This window comes from Canis lupus, chromosome 12, assembly GCF_011100685.1.
Source record: "Canis lupus familiaris isolate Mischka breed German Shepherd chromosome 12, alternate assembly UU_Cfam_GSD_1.0, whole genome shotgun sequence".
NCBI lineage: Eukaryota > Metazoa > Chordata > Mammalia > Carnivora > Canidae > Canis > Canis lupus.
In genome coordinates, this window is record NC_049233.1 from 40,658,513 (window position 1) to 40,677,381 (window position 18,869).

General features: G+C 35.7%; 1 protein-coding gene and 1 long non-coding RNA gene across 10 annotated transcripts in view; one reads left to right on the forward strand and one right to left on the reverse strand.

Moving 5' to 3' along the window:
• The window catches only part of LOC119874203, a 34,340-nt gene extending 31,902 nt beyond the window's left edge, over positions 1 to 2,438 (forward strand). The window contains exon 3 of the long non-coding RNA XR_005367948.1: positions 918 to 2,438. This is a non-coding gene — a long non-coding RNA (uncharacterized LOC119874203). The remainder of the gene's footprint in view (positions 1 to 917) is intronic.
• LCA5 (lebercilin LCA5) overlaps positions 1 to 18,869 on the reverse strand; it is an 83,589-nt gene that overhangs the window by 12,631 nt on the left and 52,089 nt on the right. The window lies entirely within an intron of this gene.

Below are 18,869 nucleotides of genomic sequence, written 5' to 3' on the forward strand. Positions count from 1 at the left end.
GATTTTCTGCCTAGATTATCTATCCATTGATGTAAGTGGGGTGTTCAAATCCCCACCTGTTATTATACTGTCCATTTCTCCATTTATGTCTATTAGATTACAATATACATTACATTATATGCTTCATGTATTTAGAGCACCAATGTTCAGTGCATAGATAATTACAATTGTTATATATCTTCTTCTTGGATAACCCCTTTGTCTATTAGATTACATTATATATTACATTATATGTTTCATGTATTTAGAGCACCAATGTTCAGTGCATAGATAACTATAATTGTTACATATCTTCTTCTTGGATAACCCCTTTATTATTTGAAATAAGAGACAAAGAAGGGCGTTATACGTCTATTTTAAATTGTATTTTGTTTGATATAAGTATTGCTACCCCAGCTTTTTTATTTTCACTTCCATTTGCACTGGAATTATCTTTTTCGCCTCTCTTCACTTTCAGTCCGTATCTTTAGATCTGAAGTGACTCTCTTATAGGCAGCAAATAAAGGAGTCTTGTTTTTATCCATTCCTCCCATCCTCTCCCTACCATGTCTTTTGATTTGAGCATGTAGGCCATTTATAATTAATCATTAATATGTATGTGCTCTCTTTCCTTCAGATTGATGACTGATTTAGTGTTTTGTTTGGTTACTTTCTCCTTATTTTCTTGTGTATCTATTATAGGTTTTGGATTTGTGGTTACCATAAGGTTTGTATATAACATGCTAAGTACATATACCCAGTGTTAAATTGATGGTCACTTAAGTTCAAACACATTCTAAAATAACTTCATTTTTACTTCTCCTTCCATGTTTTATGTATATGTTATCATGTTTTACATATTTCTATTTTGTTTGCCCTTATTTAATATTTTAGTTAAAATTAATTTTGCTATTTTTGTCTTTTAACCTTCATACTAGCTTTGGAAGTAACCCAAGACTGACTCAGTCCCCACCCACTTTACCTCCAGCCATCATCTCAACAGGGCAGGCCCAGCATGGAGTGCCCTGGGAACCACAGCCTATGTCAGACATAACTTCAGCCAGCTAACCTAAAGCACCAGGAACACACAATCTACACAAGATATGACCATATACAAGACCACTCCTGCAAATTTATGTAAAGTAGCTATTCTGCTATTTCTACAAACACAGAAAGTCAAGGAAATGAAGAGAAAGAGAAATATGTTACCAATGAAAGAACAAGACAAAAACCTCAGAAAAAGAACTATATGAAACAGATAAACCAATTTAGCTAACAAAGAATTCAAAGTAATGATTATACAGATGCTCACACTGAAGAGTAGAAGAACTCAGAATTTCAACACAGGTAAAAAATATAAGAACCAATCAGACTTGGTTCCTGTCCAAGATGGCAGAGGAGTAGGAGACCTTAATTTTCTCTGGTTCCAGGAATTCAGCTAGATAGCTATCAAATAATTCTGAACACCTGCAAACTCAACTGAAGCTCTAAGAAAAGAATTGCTGCAATTCTACAAATAGAAAAGCGGCCACTTTCTGCAAAGTAGAAGGTGTGGAGAAGCAAATCCAAGGCAATACATGGGAAGATAAACTGCTGGAGGAAGGAGCCTCTGCAGCAGCTACTGGAAAGTGATATATCAGTAGAGCACAAAATTGGAACTTTTAGAAGTCGTCTCCGGTGAGGGAAAGGTGCTCTGGTGGCAAAATGGGACAGAATCCTAGGTGGGACAGTGTGGTCTCAGGATCCCCAAGGTCACCGAAAGAACAGGGGTACCTAAGTGCATCAGAGCAGGAAATCCGACTGCATCAGCAAGCCCAGGAGTGGGCTCTTGGCTAGGTCTTGCCACAAACCACAAACTGTGGCACAGTTGTCCTGCTCTCCAGGACAGGGCCCAGCAAACAGCAGAATCTCAGTGAGAGCCCCCCTCCAAGGGGAGTGGTGCAGGTGCATGGTGCAGGACCCTACAGGGTTTGGAGACTCATAATTGAGGTCAAGTGCCTGAAACAGAAATGATCAGTCATAGGCCAGCTGAGCACAAAGTGTGGACAGAGACAGGAGTGACTGATTTTCCCTGAGGAGCATAGAGAGTGCCTGAACTCCAGAGCTGGAGACTGGGAGGCTACTATCTTCACCCTCATCCTCTAAAGCAGGTAGAAAGCCTTTAGGGAGCAAAAGCCACATAGAACAATCCAGAACAGATTACTTAGCCTGGCCCCCTGGCAAAGGCAGTGCAGATCCACCTGGGGAGAGGACAGATACCTGAGAATCAGCGTAACAGGCCCCTTCCCCAGAAGATCAGCAAGAACATTCAGCTAAGACCAAGTTTACAGATCACACAGAAGTGGAAAACCCCAGTGCTAGGCAAATATATAGAGAATTTGTGTTTTTTTTCTCATAATTCCTTAGTCTTCCAATTTAAAAACTTTTTTCTTTTTCCTTTGCAACCAATTTCGATCAACTCTTTTAAATCTTTTTAAATTTTCATTAAAAAGATTTTTAAGATTTATTCACGGCACACACACAGAGAGAGAGAAAGAGAGAGAGGCACAGACACAGGCAGAGGGAGAAGCAGGCTCCATGCAGGGAGCCCAACGTGGGACTCGACCCTGGTCTCCAAGATCACGCCCTGGGCTGAAGGCAGTGCTAAACCACTGAGCCACCCAGCTTCCCTTAATTTTCATTTTTATAGTTACACTATCTCCTTTTATTGTAATTTTATTTTTGTACATATAAGTTTTTCTTTCTTTACAATTTTAGGATGCAGTTTCTTCTAACAGACCAAAATACACAGAATCTAGTGTATTGCTCTGTTCTCTTCACTTGTCTGATTATATTCTTTTTTTAAAAGTCTTTTTTAATTTTCATCTTTACAGTTACATTCTATCCTCACAATGTATTTAATTTTTTTTGTGTGTATGTGTATAAATATATATATAACCATATATATATATATATACACCATATATATATACCCTATATATGTATAGTTTTTTTCTTTACAATTTTGGAATGAGTTTGTTCTAATAGACCAAAATAAACCCAGGATATTGTGTATTGCTCTGCTCTGTTCACCTGTTTATATTCTTTCTTTTTGTCTTTTAATATTCATTTTTACAACTACATTTTATCCTTTCATTGTATTTATTTTATTTCTGTACATATATAAGATTTCTTTTACAATCTTGCAATCTACCTTTCTAACAAACAGATCAGAACACACATAGGATCCAGTCTCTGTTCTTTTCACCTTTCTGATTATATATATTTTTTAACTTTTTATTTTTTTGGTTCTGATTTGTTTAGTGTGTATTTCTCCCACATCGTTGTTGCCATTTTAGTATTCTGTTCTATTGTTCATCTATTCTTCTCTGGATGGAATTACAAGATGGAAAAACTCACTTCAAAAAAGAGAACAAGAGGCAATACTGACTGCCAGGGACCTAATTAGTATGGGTATAAGATATTGGAATTAGAGTTCAGAATTATTATAAGATACTAGCAAGGCTTGAAAAAAAGCATAGAAGACACTAGAGGATCCCTTTCTGGAAAAATAAAAAAACTAAATCTAATCAAGTTGAAATAAAAAAGGCTATTAATGAGATGTAATAAAAACTGGAGGCTCTAACTGTTAGGATAAATGTGGCAGAAGAGAGAATTAGTGATACAGAAGACAAAATGATGGAGGACAAAGAAGCTGAGAAGAAGAGATAACCAACTATTGGGTCACGAAGTGAGAAACTGGGAGATAACTGATAACATAAAGTGAAACAATACTACAATAATTGGGATCCCAGAAGAAAGGGGGAGGGGTAGAAGGTATACTGGAGCTAATTATAGCAGAGAACTTCCCTAAACTAGGGAGGAAACAGGCATTCAAATCCAGGAGGCACAGAGAACAACCCTTCAAAATCAATAAAAGTAAGTTGACACCTTAACATATAGCAGTGAAGCTTGCAGATCTCAGAGACAAAGAAAATCCTGAAAAAAGCTTGAGACAAGAGAAATATTGGACGGGCAGCAGACTTATCCACAGAGACCTGCAGGCCAAAAAGGCCTGGCATGATATATTCAGGGTGGTAAATGAGAAAAATATACAGCCAAGAGGACTTTATCCAGCAAGGCTGACAATCAAAATAGAGAGATAAAAAGCTTCCAGGGCAAACAGAAACTAGAATTTTTGATCACTAAACTCGCCCTGCAAGAAATAATAAAGGGGATCCTTTTTTTTAAAAATATTTTATTTATTTATTCATGAGAGACAGAAAGAGAGGCAGAGACACAGGCAGAGGGAGAAGCAGGCTCCATGCAGGAAGCCCGATGTGGGACTAGATCCCAGGACCCCAGGATCACACCCTGGGCCAAAGGCAGGCACCAAACCGCTGAGCCACCCAGGGATTAAAGGGGATCCTTTAAGTGAAGAAAGAGCCCAAAAGTAACATAGACCAGAAAAAACAAAACAAAACAAAACAAAACAAAACAGAGACAATATGTAGAAACAGTGACTTTACAGGTAATACAATGGCATTAAATTCATCTTTCAATAGTTACTCTGAATGTAAATGGACTAAATACCCTCATCAAAAGAGACAGGGTATCAGATTGGATAAAAAAGTAAATCCCATCAATATGCTTTCAGAAAGAGACTTATTTTAGACCCAAAGACACATTCAGGTTGAAGTTGAGGGGGTGGAAACCATTTATCATGCTAATGGACATCAAAAGAAAACTGGAGTAGGAATCTTTATATCAGACAAATTAGATTTTAAACCAAAGACTATAAAAAGAGATGAGAAAGGATACTTTATCATAATTAAGGAGCTATCCAACAAGAATATCTAACAATTGAAAATATTTATTCCTGTAACACAGGAGCAGCCAATTATATAAACCAATTAACAAAATTAAAGAAACATGGTAATCGCAATACAATAATAGTAGGGGACTTTAACACCCCACTCATTGCGATAGAAAGATCATCTAAGCAGAAGATCAATGAGGAAACAAGGGCTTTGAATGATACACTGGACAAGATGGACTTCATAGATATACTCAGAGCATTCTATCCTAAAGCAACAGAATACACATTCTTCTCGAGTGCACATGGAACATTCTCTAGAATAGATCACATACTGCATCATAAAACAAGTCTCAACTGGTATGAAAAGATTGGGATCATTCCCAGCATTATTTTCAGACCATAGTGCCTTGAAACTTGAACTCAATCACAAGAGGAAATTTGGAAATAAATACATGGAAGTTAAAGAGCATCCTACCAAAGAATGAATGGATCAACAAGGAAATTAAAGAAGGATTTAAAAGAATTCATGGAAACAAACGAAAATGAAAACACTACTGTTCAAAACCTTTGGGATGCAACACTGGCTATCCTAAGAGGAAGTATATAGCAATACAAGCCTTTCTCAAGAAACAAGAAAGGTCTTAAATATACAATTTAATCTTATACCTAAGGAAGCTGGAGGAAGAACAGCAAATAAAGCCTAAACCTGGAAGGAGACAAAAATTAATAAAGGATAAGAGCAGAAATCAATGAAATAGAAACCAAAAAAGAAAGATTAACAAAACTAGGAGCTGGTTCTTTGAAAGTATTAATAAGATTGATAAACCCCTGGCCAGACTTATCAAAAAGAAAAGAGAAATAAATAAAATAAATAAAATCATGAATGAAAGAGAGATCACAACCAACACCAAAGAAATACAAACCATCATAAGAACATACTACGAGCAACTATATGCTAACAAATTAGGCAAGCTAGAAGAAATGGATGCATTCCTAGACATGTATAAACTACCAAAACTGAAACAGGAAGAAATGGAAAACCTGAACAGATCTAATATCCAGCAAGGAAACTGAAGCAGTAATCAAAAATCTCCCAATAAACAAGGGTCGGGGGCCAGATGGCTACCCAGGGGAATTCTACCAAATGTTTAGAAGAATTATTACCTATTCTTCTGAAGCTGTTTCAAAAATAGAAATTGAAGGAAAACTTCCAAACTTTATCAGGCCAGCATTACCTTGATCCTAAAACCAAACAAAGACCCCAACAAAAAGGAGAATTACACACCAATATCCCTGGATGAACATGGATGCCAAAATTCTCACCAAAATACTAGCCCATAAGATCCAACAGTACATTAAAAGGATTATTCATCACGACCAAGTGGGATTTACTCCTGAGCTGCAAGGGTAGTTCAACATCTGCAAATCAATCAATGTGATCCACTACATTAATAAAGGAAAGGACAAGGGGATGCCTGGGTGGCTCAGTGGTGGGGTGTCCGCCTTCCGCTCAGGGCATAATCTCGGGATCTGGGATCGAGTCCCACATCGGGCTCCCTGTGGGGGGCCTGCTTCTCATTCTGCACATGTCTCTGCCTCTCTGTGTCTCTCATGAATAAATATTAAAGTCTTTAAAAATAAATTTAAAAATAACAAAAGGACAAGAACCATATGATCCAATCAACAGATGCAGAAAAAAATATTTTACAAAGTATAGTATCTTTTCTTGATTAAAACTCTTCATAGTATAGGGATAGAGTGATATCCCTATCATAAAAGCCATATACAAAAAGCCCACAGTGAGTATCATTCTCAATGGGGAAAAACCAAGAGCTTTCCCCCTAAGGTCAGGAACATGACAGGAATGTCCACTATCACCACTGTTGTTCAACACAGTACTAGAGGTCCTAGCCTTAGCAATCAGACACAAAAGAAATAAAAGCATCTGAATCGGCAAAGAAGAAAAACTCTCTTCATAGATGACATGACACTTTATGTGCAAAACCTGAAAGATTCCACCCCAAAATTGCTAGAACTCATACAGGAATTCAGCAAAGTGGCAGGATATAAAATCAATGCACAGAAATCACTTGCATTTCTATACACTAACAATGAAACAGAAGAATAAGAAATTAAGGAGTCAATCGCATTTACAACTGTAAGATACTTAGGATAAACCTGACTACAGAGGCAGAGGATCTGTATTTGGAAAACATAGAACACTCATGAAAGAAACTGAGGAAGATATAAAGATGTGGAAAAATGTTCCATGCTCACGGATTGGAAGAAAAAATATTAAAATGTCTATGCTACCTAGAGCAATCTATACAGTCAGTGCAGTCCCTATCAAAATACCATCAACTTTTTTCACAGAGCTGGGAAAATAATCCTAAAACTTGTATGGAACCAGAGAAGATCCTGAATAGCTAAAAGAAAACCAAAGCTAGTAATGTCACAATTCTGGACTTCAAGCTCTATTACAAAGCTATAATCATCAAGACAGTATGGTACTGGCACGAAAACAGACACATAGATTGATGAAACAGAACAGAGACCCTGAAATGGACCTTCAATTCTGTGGTCATCTAATCTGTGACAAAGCAGGAAAGAATATCCAATGGAAAAAGTCTCTTCAACAAATGGTGTCAGGAAAACTGGACAACCACATGCAGAAGAATGAAACTGGACCATTTTCTTATACCATACCCAAAAATAGACTCAAAATGGATGAAAGACCTAAATGTGAGATAGGAATTCATCAAAATCCTAGAGGAGAACACAGGCAGCAACCTCTGTGATCTCAGCTGGAGCAACTTCTTGCTAGACACATCTCCAAAGGCAAAGAAAACAAAGGCAAAGATGAACTACTGGGACTTCATCAAGATAAAAAGCTTTCGCACAGCAAAGGAAACAGTGAACAAAACCAAAAGATAACCAACAGAAGAGAAGGTATTTGCAAATGTCTTATCAGATTAAGGACTAGTATCCAAAATGTATAAAGAACTTATCAAATTCAACACCCAAAGAACAAATAATCCAAGAAATGTCCAAGAAATGGACAGAAGACATGAACAGGTATTTTTTCAAAGAAGACATAGAAATAAATGGCCAACAGACACATGAAAAAATGTTCAACATCATTCAGCATCAGGGAAATACAAAATCAAAACCACAGTGAGATACCACCTCATACCTGGTCAGAATGGCTAAAATTAACAAGTCATAAAACAACAGATGTTGGCAAGGATGCAGAGAAAGGGGAACTCTCATGGCAGGAATGCAAGCTGGTGCAGCTGCTCTGGAAAATAGTATGAAGTTTCCTCAAAAAGTTGAAAACAGAGCTACCCTATGACCCAGCAATTGCACTACTGGGTATTTATTCCAAAGATACAGATGTAGTGATCCAAAGGGGCACCCACACCCCAATGTTTATAGCAGCAATATCCACGATAGCCAAACTATGGAAAGAGCCCAGATGTCCATCAACAGATAAATGGATAAAGATGTGGTATACAATGGAACCATCAAAATTTGATGGATACTCAACCATAAAAAACCTGAAATCTTGTACTTTGCAATGACATGGAGGGAATTAGAGGGTATTATGCTAAGTTAAATAAGCCAATCAGAGAAAGACAATTATCATATGATCTCACTCATATGTGGAATTTAACAAAACAGAGGATCATAGGGGAAGGGAGGGAAAAATAAAACAAGATGAAATAAGAGGAGACAAACTATAAGAAATTCTTAATCATAGGAAATAAACTGAAGGTTGCTGGAAGAGACGGGGATGGTAGGATGGGTGATGGGCATTAAGGAGGGCATGTGATATAATAAGCACTGGGTATTACATAAGACTCACCAATCACTGAACTCTACCTCCGAAACTAACAATATACTATATGTTGAGTTCAAGTTTAAAAATAATAAAAAATAAATGGAAAAAAAGAACCAAAGTTGAATACATAACAAAAAAAATGAAAAAATACACTTGAAGGAATCAACAGATTAGCAGATGCAGAAGAATGGAACACCAACAGACAGTATAACAGAAAGTACCCAAGCTGAAGAACATAAAGAAAACTGCATTAAAAAATGAGGATAGCTTAATGAGCTCATGGACAACATTAAGCAAACAAACATTTGCATTATAGGGGTCCCAGAAGAAGAACAGTGAAAAGGGCAGAAAATGTACTTGAAATCATAGCTCAAAACTTCCCTGAAAAAGGAAACAGACATTCAAGTTCAGTAGAAAAAAGAGTTCCAAAGAAGGCAAACCCAAGGAGGTTCACAATAAGACATATATAAATTAAATGTCAAAGATTAAAGAGAGAATTTTAAAAAGCAACAAGAGAGAAGCCAATGTTATATAGAAAGGAAGCCCCAGGGCAGCCCCGGTGGCTCAGCGGTTTAGCACCGCCTGCAGCCCAGGGCATGATCCTGGAGACCCTGGATTGAGTCCCGCGTTGGGCTCCCTACATGGAGCCTGCTTCTCCCTCTGTATCTCTGCCTCTCTCTCTCTCTCTCTCTCTGTGTCTCTATGAATAAATAAAATCTTAAAAAAAAAAGAGAGAAAAGAAAGAAAGGAAGCCCCATAAGGCTATCAGCTGATTTTTCAACAGAAATGCTGAAGGCCATAAGAGAATGGCATGGTATATTCAGGGTGCTAAAAGGAAAATACCTACAACCAAGAATACTCTACCCAACAAAGTTATCATTCAGAATGGAAGGAGAAAGAGTTTTTCAGACAAACAAAAGTTAATGAAAGGAGTTTATCACCATTAACCTGGCCTTACAGGAAATGTTAAAGAGCCTTAAGTGGAAAAGAAAAATCCATATTAGAAAATAAAAATTATGAATAATAAAAAAATATAAAATATGACAAATGGAAGATGTAAAAAAAGATTTCTTTTAAAATATGTTCAAAGTTAAGGGGCTATCAACTTAATTTAGACTGCTATATACTTAGGATCTTACAAATGAACCTCATAGTAACCACAAACACAAAACCCATAATAGATACATAAAAAATAAAGCCCAGTACAACCCTATAGAAAGTCATCAATCATAAGAAAAAAAGAGGAAGACAAGAAAGGAACAGAGAAGGGACACCTGGTGATCCAGCAATTGAGCATCTGCCTTTGGCTCAGGGCATGATCCTGGGGTCCTGGGATTGAGTCCCACACTGGGTCCCCAGCAGGGAACTGCTTCTCCTTCTGCCTATGTCTCTGCCTCTCTCTGTATGTCTCTTATGAATAAATAGTAAAATCTTAAAAAAAAAAAAAAAAGGAACAAAGAAGGATAAAACAACCAGAAAACAGTTAATAACATGGCAAAAAGTACATAACTATCAATGATAACTTTAAATGTAAATGGTCTAAATCCTCCACTCAAAAGTTAAGGAGGTAGGAAGATAGGGATAAAATATCAAAGCCCATCTATATGGTGTCTACAAGAGACTTGCTTCACACCTAAAGATACATATGGACTGAGAGTGAAAGCATTGAAAAAGATATCTCATACAAATAGAAGCAAAAGAAAAGCCAGGGTAGTAATACTTCTATCAGACAAAATAGGACTTAAAACAGACCATAATAAGAGACAAAGAAAGGCACTACATAATAATAAAGAGTTCAATCCAATAAGAGGATATAAAAATTATAAATAAATATATGAATGAAATATTAAAACATTATGGAAGAAATTGGTAGTAATAACAATAAAAGTAGGTGATTTTATTACCCCACTTCCATTGATGGAGGAATCATCCAGGCAAAAGGTCAATAAGTAAATAATGTCTCTGACACATTAGACGAGATGGACATAACAAGATATAAACAAAACATTCCATACAAAACAATAGGGTAGACATTCTTTTCAAGTACAAATGAAACATTCTTCAGGACAGATCATATGTTAGGCCACAAAATAATGTCTCAATAAATATAAGAAGACTGAAATCATACCAAGCATCATTTTCTGATCACAACAGTATGAAACTAGATATTAAGGGAAAAAATGGAAAACACACAAACACATGGAGTATAAATAATATGCTACTAAACATCCAATATGTCACCAAAAAGTCAAAGAGAAAATTAAAAAAAAAACAAAAAACACATGCAGACAAATAATGAAAATTCAATGTTCCAAAATCTTGGCATGCAGCAAAACCAGATATAAGAGGGAAATTTATAGCAATAAAGGCCTACCTGAAGAAAGAAGTCTCAAGGAAACAACCTAATCTTATACCTGAAGGAATCAGAAAAAGAACATAAATAATAAAGTTCTGAGTAGAAATAAATGGAATAGAAACAAACAAAAAACCCAAACCCAAAAACCCAAAACAGAAGAGATCTGTTAAACCAAGAAGTTCTTTGAAAAAGATTAAACAGATTGATAAGCCTTTTAGAAGACTTAATAAGTTAAAAAAAAAAAAAAAAAAAAGAAGAAGAAGTAAAACCAGAAATGGAAAGTAACAACCAACATCAGAGAAATACAAAGGATTAACACAATAGTATGAAAAGTTATATGCCAGCAAATTGGACAACTAAAAGAAATGGATAAATTCCTAGAAACATTCTATCTTCCCAAACTGAATCAAAAAGAAACAGAAAATCTGAATACACTGATTACTAGTAATAAAACAATCAGTAAACAAAAAACTCCCACCAAACAAAAATCCAGGACCAGATGTATTCACAGGTGAATTATACCAAACATTTAAAGATGAGTTAATACCTATTCTCCTCAAACTAATCCAAAAAATAAAAGAGGAAAGAGAGCTTCCAAACACATCAACAAATCCTCAGTAATTCTCAGTAAAATATTAGCAGGCCTAATTTAGTATTACATTAAAAGGATCATTCACTGCAAACAAATGAAGTTTATTCCAGGAATGAAAAGACGGTTCAATTATTTGCAAATCAATCAATGTGATACACATCCACAAAACCAAGAATAAAAATCATATGATTGTCTCAATATGTAGATAAAACATTTGACAAAATTCAACATCCATTAATGATAAAAACTCTTTACAAAATGAGTTTAGAGGAAAGATACTTCAACATAATAAAGACCATATAAACCCATAGCTAACATCATACTCAATGGTGAAAAACGGAGAGCTTTTTCTTTAAGAACAGGAACAAAAACAAGGATGTCCACTCTCACCACTTTTATTCACTTTTTAGTAGAATAAACATAACTAGAAGTCCTAGCCACAAGAATCAAGCATAATGAAATAAAAAATATCTGGATTGGTAAGAAAAAAGTTAAACTATCACTATTTACAGATGGTATGATACTATACATAGAAAATCCTAAAGACGCCATCAAAAAGACATTACAAATCAATTCAGTAAAGTTGCAGGATATAAAATTCACAGAAATTGGTCAAGGTTTTATACACTAATAAAGTAGCAGTAAGAGAAACTAAGAAAACAATTCCCTTTACCATTGTGCATTAAAAGAATAAAACAAAGTACCTGGGAATAAATTTAACCAGGGAACTGAAAGACTATTACTTTGAAAACTATGAAACACTGATAAAATGAATTGAAGATGACATAAACAAATGGGAAGGTATTCCATGCTCATGGACTGGAAGAATTAGTACTGTTAAAATGGACATTCTTTCCAAAACAATCTAAAGATTCAATGCAATCTCCACTAAAATGCCGAAAGCATTTTTTTTCATATAACTAGAATAATCCTAAAATTCATATGAAACCACAAAAGACCCTGAATAGCCAAGCAATCTTGAGAAAGATGAACAAAGCTAGAGGCATCACAATCAGTTTTCAAGAAATGCCACAAAATGTAGTAGTCAAAATAGTATGGTACTAGCACCAAAGTAGACACATGGATCAATGGAATAGGACAGAGCCTAGAAATAAACCCCGACTTCTAAGGCCAGCTAACCCACAATAAAGGGGGCAAGAATGTAGAATGGGGAAAAGACAGCCTGTCAATAAATAGTGCTGGGAAAACATAGGTAGTAATCTCTTTGACATTGGCTGCTGCAACATTTTTGTAGATATCTCTTCAGACAAAGGAAACAAAAGCAAAAATAAACTATTGTGACTACACCAAAATAAAAAACTTCTACACAGAGAAGGAAACCAACAAAATGAAAGGGTTATCTACTAAATGGGAGAAGATATTTGCAAAATAATATATCTGATGAGGGGTTAATATCCAAAATAGATAAAGAACTTACAAAACTCAAAACCACAAAAACAATCTGATTAAAACAGGCAGTGAACTCGAACATTTTTCCAGATATATAAAGATAGCCAATAGACCCATGAAAAGATGCTCAACATCCTTTATTGTAAGGGAAATGCAAACCAAACTCACAATGCAGATAAATTTTTTTTTATGAAGTACATTCTTACACCTGTCAGAATGTCTAAAATCCAAAAAATCAAGAAATAACAAGTGTTGACAAAGACCTAAAAGAAAAGCAACCCTCATGCACACTTGGTGAAAATGTAAATTGGTGCAATCACTGAAGAAAACAGTCTGTAGGTTCCTCAAAAAATTAAAAATAAAGATACCAATTGATTCAGTAATTCTACTACATATCCAAAGGTAATGAAAACACTAATTCAAATTAGCCATTCTTTGAGAATTTTTATAATCTTGATGCCAAAACTGGGTAAGGACAGCCTGAAAAATAAATCCTAAGCCATTTTTATATGTGAATATTGTTTTAAAAGTCCCAAATATTAGCCAAAGAAACAGAGCAATGTACAAAAAATGTATCACAAGTAAGTATCATTTATCCCAGGAAAGCAAAGTAAAATAGTTTAATAACAATATATAAATGTAACTTTTCATGTTAATTAAATGAGAAAAAATAATCATTTCAATAGAAGGAAAAAAACATTTGAACATTTAATAAAAGTCAATGTTATCCATGATTTAAAATAAAATTCCTAGCAAGCCAGAAATAGAAGTAAATTTCTTTACATATAATATACATAATATGTACACAGAAAAAAGATCCAGGATACAAACCTAAATGCTAAAATTGGTGATATCTGAGCATAAGAATGTTTTTTAGTTACTTTTCAGTAGATATAGTATACACCTACAGACTATAGAGGCATATAGTATATACCATGTAAGTGGTATAATACAGTACATAGTATATAATAATTTAGAAGATGCATATAATTTTTTGTATAGAAAAAAATTAATAGTTACAGTATATTTTGATATACCAATCTTGTAATCTTAGGAAAAGAGTAAGGATAGTTGTAAGTGAAAAATAATGTTCCAAAACATATTCAAAACTTTGATAGAGATTGGCATTAAGTTTACTGATTAAAAATGTCTAACATCTACCTCTGCCTACTTTTGAAAACACTGGTACTTGCTTTTTCTCATTTTTCTTACTTGTCCCTAGTCTTCCTAACTCCCTAGTATATACTGACTGACAAAGGCTCTGAAATCACGTTCATAAGGTTCTTCAGTTCTCTGGGGGATAATTCATTTGAATGTAGAGACTGAGCCCATTTAAATAAGTTATCTATCTCTTATTATTTCTTCATCTGCTTTAAGCAGGACAAGATAGAAACAAACATGGAATCTACTAGATATACTTTCTCTGAGCATTACAAGCAGTGGGCTTTGGTCTTATTACTCTAATAAAACCTTTACTGTTTTCTTTTAAAGTGTTTACAAGCCTTTGCTTATTCTTCAGTTCTTGTCTTCAAACATACAACTAGATTTTACTCCAGATTTTAGCATGGCTAGTACCAAAATTAAATAGATTTCAGAAGTGGCTCCTGCCCAACAAATTGCATGTAAAGAATCAGCATGATATGACAGATTTTGAAAAACAACAATTTTTTTCCAGCATGTGTATCATCTTATCAGAAGATACTGATAAAATAGCCAAAGTCAATTTTAATATTTAATTCATGCTACCATAAAATTATGATAAAACTCAAATGTACTATTACAAGAAGATACTACTCAGCTTTTAAATATGTGACCAAATTGTAAGGATTTTACTAACTGGTAATAGAATAGAAAGAGTAACAGAATGAGACAGTAGATTGCAGTTTTAATTCCAGACATGTGGTTCTAGTGACCTGTGTGATTCTATGTCACCTAGAAGAAGAAAAATAGCATCTCTCTTTTCTAGCTTCCTCAATTATTAAATGCTTCAGATGAACTAGAGAGTTCCCCAAGAAGGTGTTTCAGAGGTTGCAGCAGATGGTTGGGCAACTGAGTTTTTGCAGCCTAACTCATCAGTCACCACACTGTTCAGCCTTTATTTGGCTGCCTGTGAAGAAATGCTAAAATTTGAAAAACCAATGGATGAAATTGGTAGTTTTAAATTTTTTTGGAAAATAACAGAACCTTTGAAGTACACTGAGCTCATTTGAAAACCAATGCAAAAACAATTCCTATGGTCCTTTCAAAAACTTGAATACTACCATACTGTGATGTATTTATTTTTAAATATTTAATATACTTTTTGAGTGTGCTTTATTTTTCAGTCATACATCAGGTGCCTAATAAGTACTAGCCACTAAGCTAGAATCATCATGAACTTTATAACACTGTTTATCACCACCTGCAAGATTTTACAGACTGAAAACTTAGGTTCAGATAATCTAAGTGGTATTGGATATCATAAAGCTAGCCCAGTACAGAACTAGAATTTGAACTTAGCTTGAGTATCTTTGTGCATATATAAAATTGTTTCGTTACGAACTTAACACCTTAAGAAGCAGTATTAGCTAACAGCATAATTAAATATAAACTAATTTTTTATTTGGTCTTTAATTCTGAGCCAATAATTTCTGTTGGGTTAGCAAACTCATCACTGTTTCCATGTTAAGGATGCTTTCATAAAAATGCATATATTTTAAAATCTTCTTGAGTGATATTACTCACAAGTAAAGCTAATTTAATCATAGTTCTTATAGTAATAAAGTCAAATTCTTTTAAAGATTTTATTCTTTAAAGAATGTAACATATTTTATAAATATTTTGTAATACTTATATTTAACTTTTATAATAAAGAATAAAATCTTTAAAATAGAAGAATTTATTATTATAAAAAACCTATTAGCCAGTAGCAGTCTTTAGATTCCTTATATTACCAAATAACCAAAAGTGATTTGCTTTACTGAATTCCACTTCCAGGAATTTTTCATTAGTATACTTACATATGCATGTAAAGACTTAAGTTCACTGCCACATATATTTACACTATACCAAAACAAGTTCCTAATACATATGTTAGTAAGGAAAGAGGTTCAACATATTGACATATTGGCAACATTATGACATATCTACATAATGGAATAGTATACTGCCTTCAAAAAGAATGAGGTAGGAGAGAGTGATGTCACCAAAATGATGACACACATCATCCCTAACATCACTTCCTCTTACAAGAACAATGAACAACTACTCATGGACAAGACACCATTTAGACAATACTAGAACACAGGAGTGAGGCTAAAGCAACCCCCTGCACCACAGAGACAGAGACAGAGACAGATTGCATTAGAAAGGTGAGGGGAACAGCTACACTCTGATCCCACTGCCCTTCCCCTAGGCTGCCACAATACCATGCCTATCATTCCTCTAGTGGGTAGAGAGAGACCAGAGAGACATTCAGTTCCTGCAGAATTGTGGGTTACTTTGTGGGAGCCCTTAACTCTGGTTTCACTTCACGAGGATCACAGGAAGCTGTGGGACTCAAGCATTGGGAATATGACTGTGACAGAGTGGAAAGAGACTTCTAATAACCAGCACTCAGATCTCGGCAGACCAAATTCCCATCTGCAGAGCCCAAGTTAATAATCCCAAGCAGCAACTCTGCTCATCTGTAAATCAAGTCTGGGGTGGAGTCTGACCAGGAAACTTGGTAGGGTGCATGTCTGCCTACTTTGAGTCCCCAAATGAAGAATTTTGCCAGCCCTGGTGTTTGGTCTTCCCATGACTAGCAAAGCTGAGTCACAGTCCTACTCTATTGCGGACTGTGGCTCTCAGCCCTTTGAGACCAGAAAGTCTGTTCAGGAAAATTTAAGAGTTGTCTAGAGAGGGCCCTCCCAGTCCTGCCAAATAGAAGCCTGAGTCACAGCACCACTTGCTGCAGAACATGGCTCATAGTCCCATCTGATGGTAAGAGTTGGTAAAAACACCTGGAGGCTGCATAATAACCAAGTAACACTCAAGCTGAGAGGTGGGCAAGCAGAGCTGATGACCTAGACAAAGCTAGTAGCCCTGCTGAGCCAGGGAACTTGGGGCACAAGTCAGGTTAGGTCAAAACCATAAACAAAGAGCATTAGTGGCCTTGTAGCTGCTTCTCTAGCTGTGCCTGGACAGGCTAATTCATAGTCCTGCCTATTGCCGAATATAGCCTTTAGTCTACTTGACGAGGAAAACTTACCAGACCACATGGGAAGCTGTGTAGCCCATCCAACAGCCCTCCCTACAGTAGCACTTGAACAGAAAGCACAGCCTGGTTCAAGCCTCTCCAGCCTTGTCTGGAGATCTGGAGAGCAAAACCAGTGGCTTTACCAGAACAGGATATTTGATGCACACTCTTGCTCTATTTGGAGCCCCAAACAATGAGCTATGCAGGCCCTGGGTCCTGTCCTGCTGCCCCGCCTATTGCTAAGTATAATATTCAGGCCTAACTGTCTAGTAATCCTGATCAGAGAGTTTAGACAATAGCAGAGCCCATCCTACAACCTTGCGTGGGCAAGGAATCAAGCCAGCATTCCTACCCAGCTGTTCTCAGCCAGTGGCATGTTCTACCACCCTGACCTCAGAGAGCAAACAGTTGCCTCCCCCTGAAACAGACCCTAATAGCAAGTCCCACCTGCCCAAGGACATTACCAGCAGACGTGTGCAGAAACACAAACCAAACTTTGAAAGAACTGTCTCTGCCAAAGTGAACCTGCAAAGTCTAGAAGACACTACTTACTCGTGCAATACCAATATAAGAATCAAAAATCATAAGAAATCAAATATGACACCCCTAAAGTAAACTAATAAAGCTTTAATAATTGATCATAAAGAAATGGAGATCTATGTACTGTGACAATTCAAAATAATCATCTTGAGAAAGGGGAACCCTCTTACATACTGTTGCTGGGAATGCAAACTGGTGCAGCCACTCTGGAAAACAGTATGGAGGTTCCTCAAAAAATTAAAAATAGAAATACCTTATGAAAAAAAAAAAGAAAAAAAAAAAAAAAAAAAAAAAAAAAAGAAATACCTTATGACCCAGCAACTGTACAACTAGGTATTTATCCAAAGGATACAAAAATAGTGATTCAAAGGGGCACATGCACCCCAACGTTTAGAGCAGCAATATCCACAATAGCCAAAATATGGAAAAAGCCTAGATGTCCATTGACAGATGAATGGATAAAGAGGAATGTGGTGTGTGTGTATATATATGTGTATATATATACATATATACACACACAGCATACATACAATGGGATATTAGTCAGCCATCAAAAAGAATGAAATCTTGCCATTTGCAATGATGTGGATAGAACTTAGAGAGTATTGTGCTAAGTAAAAGAAGTCAGAGAAGGAAAAATACTATATGTTTTCACTCATATGTATAATTTAAAAACAAACCATGAATATAGGGGAAGGGAAGGAAAAATAAATAAGACAGAGAGGAAGGCAAACCATAAGAGACTCTTACCAACTATGGGAAACAAACTGAGGGTTGCTGGAGGGGAGCTAGGTGGGGGGATGAGGTAATGATGGGCATTAAGGAGGGCACTTGACGTAAGGAGCACCGGGTGTTAGATGCAACTAATAAATCACTAAATCCTACCCCTGAAACTAAGAATATATGTTAGTTAAATTGAATTGAAATAAAAAAGAATAATCCTCTTGAAGTTTGGTGAATTGAACAGGCTGGAATGTAGGATATTTCAAATTATTCAGTCAGAGGAGCGTAAGAAAAAAGTATGAAAAGGAGTGAAGAAAGTCTATGAGAGTTATGGGACACAATGAAAGAAACAATAATCATATAATGGGAATTCCAAAGAGAAAGGGAGAGAAAGTATATTTAAAGAGATAA